The 4,573-nt window shown below is 38.9% G+C and overlaps 1 long non-coding RNA gene across 2 annotated transcripts in view; it reads left to right on the top strand.

Moving 5' to 3' along the window:
* Positions 1-4,573, top strand: part of LOC107011118 — an 8,322-nt gene that overhangs the window by 67 nt on the left and 3,682 nt on the right. Inside the window, exons 1-4 of one of the 2 annotated variants that reach the window (XR_001455814.2) lie at positions 1-104; positions 1,309-1,462; positions 1,597-1,897; positions 2,482-2,625. The exon at positions 1-104 is cut by the window's left edge and continues 67 nt beyond it. This is a non-coding gene — a long non-coding RNA (uncharacterized LOC107011118). The remainder of the gene's footprint in view (positions 105-1,308; positions 1,463-1,596; positions 1,898-2,481; positions 2,626-4,573) is intronic. The other variant, XR_001455816.2, reaches the window with a different exon arrangement.

The following is a 4,573-nucleotide window of genomic DNA, read 5'->3' on the forward strand; positions in this document are numbered from 1 at the left end:
CGCCAAAACAAGTAGTGAACGAGAGCACAACTTTCTAGTCCTCTAGCTCTCATGCTTCAAGTGGCTGATAGTTGCAGGCACTAGAGCTTCACTCAGATCTTCCGGTCAATCTCTCTTTTATCTTCAAAATGTATCTCAAACAATAGCGGGGGAGGGGGGCTTCGAGGCATGGTCTCGTGCCTCGGGACGGTGGGAGGGGGCATCGAGGCACAGTGTCGTGCCGGGGGGTTGTGGGCCTCGTGGCACGATGCCGTGTCGCGGGGTGGGACGGGGAGCCTCGTGACATGGTGCCTCGACGCGGGGAGTGGGTCCTTGAGGGACGGTGCCTCTAGGCGGGGCGGAAGGCCTCGGGGCAAGGGTCCTCAAGGCGTGGTGCCTTTCCGATTCAAATTGAACATATCTTGTAGAGTTCACAAAATTTTAATGTGTCACATACTTATTAGATAAGTAACATATTATCTTTTGAAATCGGAACTTTAATTTCTTTAATGATGCTTAACTCTACGCTCCATGTTCTTATTTACTTATCATATTACTATTTTTTACACATCCTGGTAAATAGAAAATCCACTAAAACAAACTTGGAAGAAGTCAAAGTTTAGCGGACGTGGTTCAGGATTTCATTGTCAAACTGTTATGCAACGGTTCTAGTCTCACATATTTCCTTGGACACAAGCATCTTTATCTTCAGTGATTTTCAGATAGGAATTAGTCATATGATTTTTAGCATACGTACTAACACATCAAGTACATAAATAGTCATTAAAGACACTGTAATATTCAAATATATATATATATTATAAGCCAATAAGTCTAGGACGAACTCTGCATCACATAGGCGTACTTAATAGCATTCTAAGGTGTACAGTGATAATATATAGTTCAAATTCCTACTCAATTTTTATGAAGGTGGAGTAGTTGTTTGTATCAATGTTAGGTAGTCCAGAGTGGTGCTTTTGTGTGTCAATTAACACACTAGAAAATATATGTGTGTATTATGCATCACTATGAATGGCTTAAGTTTTAACTTTTTATTCTGGGACACTTTTGATACATTACCTGTTTAGTGTTTGCATTAATCAGTTATAGATCTTAACTGAAATAAATGAGGATTCTTTTTCTGCAAAACTTAGAACAGTATAAGAAAAAGAAATCTAAATTCAACGTACTGTAACTATCGTTAGTGCGTTGACTGTTACTTTGATAAATCAATCTTTTTCATGGGAAAAATTTCGCATTGTAGAGCTAATTCTTCCGTTCTACAATTTCTGCTGTGTAGAGCTAATACTTACATATTGTAATTTTCAGGATGATATCAAATCTGCCTTTTTGTCAATGCTCCTATGCTATATAGAGCAGCCTGTCAAGCCCATTCTTTGTTCTCAAGTATGCAATGACAGTTTTTGAATGTCGGGTAGAAGTGATGATGTTATTGTTGGAGGAAATACTGTGCTGAAAGACAGTATGACTCTTCTCTCATGCCTCTAAAAATTCCTGAATGCTAAGAATATCCAGTCAACCTTAGTAGAGATATAACTTTGATGAGATATCTCATATATATTTTGCTGCTGCTTTACTTTTGATTTTGGGTTCTAGATCCACGATTGACGGTTAGACATGGAGGTGACCATCCCGGCGTATTGTATTATCTCAGACTCTTGATTTTCCAGAAGAAGCACATCTTTGGAATGTTTCTGAGGTCCCCATTATAGTTGCTACACAAAGAGGTGCAAGGAGAAGTTTCCAGCGATTGCTTGCATCCAAAGGTGTGGAATTTGATATTTTAGATCCTAGAGATGTTATGTGGTACTTATATGATCGTGGTTACCTCTCCGTTTTGTGGGAAAGTGGAGGGACACTGGCTGCATCTGCTATTTCTTCTGGGGTCATACACAAGGTATAGTCTCATTATCTTTTCTTGCTATTTATTTTCAATCTCCTGCTGAGTTGTTATTAACTTGTCAGGAAGATATGCTTTACTCTCTTAAATTTCTAAAATGGAAATTATACAACTGAAAGGCTAACTTTGATTTTCTATTTAAACCTATTAAGAAGTTTCTGTTCTTTACAAATTACACCATGAATGACAGTAACTACCTGATTCAACGACTTTTTGCTACAGAACAATCCAAATGGAGGATATTTATCTAATTCTTCTGTTTTTAAGCTAAATAAGGGCATCAGTCTGACTTGTCTAGTGCACATACGCGGTTTGATTCACTCTATTACTTCTGGTATTGTAAAAATTTTCATCAATGCTCAAAGAATAGTATATCAAACACCTAGGAGTTCATGTTTCTTCCTTCTTTTCCTTACAGTATCAATCTTTATGGTGTTTTCTTCATTTTATTGACATTTTAGCAGTCATGTTTGTTGGCAGCTCTTCTAGTAAACTGAGTATTTAAACAATTTTTTGTCTGTTGCTAAAGGAAATTTCTGATAGTTCGCATATGGAGGGGAATTTTTTTTTTTGTATTGCAGTTAGATATGTCAAACCTTACTTGCACGTACATGCATTTGTCGCTCCCAAAATTATAGGTGGGAAAATGAATCGTCTCCAGTTGAGGAACTTGGAATGGTAGAATGACCCAGGCTTTGGAACTAATTGACGTTTGCTATAAGCAGGTTTGATAGGCTTCTCCTTTATTTTTTCTGATTGTGTGCATAGTATATGCATGTTTCGTTGTCACTTATCCTCAACCACCCCCCTTCACTCCAACAAAACAGAAGAGGGAAAGAGAAATGCATGTAGTGTTGTCTGGTCTGGCTTAATCCTTAGTTATGTAATGTGTGTACAAGTTACAAATTGTGTATTTTTCTCTTCTCGGCCTTATCCAAATTTTTGGTGTTGTTCATTGTCTTTAGTCTTGGTATCCTTTCTGATAAATCCACTGAAGTATAAAAACACCTTGGTTTTTCTCAATGTTTGATTATATTCCCTTTTATAGATGCTAATTACATGTAGTCGTTGAATGTTGTTGAATATCTCGCTAACCATGTCTAAGCAACATGTTGTAATAGTTTTCCTTATTTTCTCTTCCTGAAACCCCATCGTTGGGTTGTAAGTTCCTATTTACAATGGAAGGAACAAAAAAAGCCTTCCTGATACGTCGAATAACCTCCTCAACAAGCTGTATGCAGTGCTATCAGTAATTACAAGAAGTACCCAAACTTCTGTATAGAAGTGGAACACAAAAAGTGGTCTTTCACCTTTCCTAAGAAGATGAGTCACTCCTATAGTCCTTTTTTAGGTTTCTAAGTACTAGCAAACACAGGTGGAAGACTCTGCCTGTGGTATCTTAGCAAAGCAGAACGATATCAAACTGAAATCAAGTAGAAGGTTGCAGTAGGTTAATGGCTAGTGTGATATAGTCTAAGGTTTGATGAATCATTTCAACTGAATGGATTGAATAGGCACAATGTACTCAAAGGATTCATGTAGCCGACATTAACTAACTTGTGATTGAGGCATAGATGATTATTTATGTCGATTTCTTACCTTGAAGGGAACTTTAGCTTTCAAAATGGAAGAAGCTAAAGAAAAAGCAGTCAGAATTTCAGCTTTCATTAAAAGGATAAGTAGGTATTGTAGGACAAATTACATATTCCCCTGTTACTTCTATCTCTTTCAAATAAATAAAATAAAAATAATTCAGTCAGGTTCCTCATTCCATATCCATGCACCCTATGCTTGCATTTCAACTACACTATCTTTCTTTCTCTCTCCTTCACTTGGTATTGCTCACATTCACTCTTGTTAGTGTGCTTGAGTTAAAGAATTTTGTTTAGGTGGTTCCAAGCGCAAATTTTTTTTTGAGCAAGGTAAAGTTATATTCCTCAGCAATGTGGATATGCTGTCAACCATCAAAAAAATTACAGTACAAGTAATCGTAATTACAGATAGCCTAAGAAGTCTACTAGTTGTTCTACCTCATCTATACCCTCTTCTTTACACCAAAGATATAAAGTACTAATGCAGTTTTCTTTTACTTTCTGCATTGGATTAGTAATATTCTCAAAACATCTATTGTTTCTTTCCTTCCAGACTGACCACCATATGCAAGAAGGAACTAGGCTCCACCATTTTTTCTGTTTTTTACTCCCACCTCTTCTCATCCAGTAGGTTAGAAGATCTGCCGTATGCTCAGGCATCACCCATGATTTTTGGATGAGATTAAGAAACATATACCACACCTGAGAAGTCACTCTACAATAGAGGAACAAATGGCTATTTAGTTCCAAGCGCAAATTTCCGCAATCTATCTACCATTCCAAATCTTTGAACTCTTTTTAGCTACTGTTAGGTTGTTAGTAAGTCTGTTTAATAAAAGTCACACATTGCACAATGTAGGAACTCAGGCTTCGCGGCACGGCACCTCGAGGTCCCCGGGGTGGGGGGAAAGGGGTCTTCAGGGCAGGACGCCTCGAGGTCCGAGGGGTGGGGGGCCTCGTGGCACGGCGCCTCGAGGTTGGGGGGCTCGAGGACCGGGCGGTGTGGGGTGGGGAGGCCTGGGGGTACGGCGCCTCGAGGACTGGGGGTGTGTGGGGTGGGAAGGCCTCGGGGAACGGCGTC

Source organism: Solanum pennellii, chromosome 1 (assembly GCF_001406875.1).
Source record: "Solanum pennellii chromosome 1, SPENNV200".
In the NCBI taxonomy this organism is placed as follows: Eukaryota; Viridiplantae; Streptophyta; class Magnoliopsida; order Solanales; family Solanaceae; genus Solanum; species Solanum pennellii.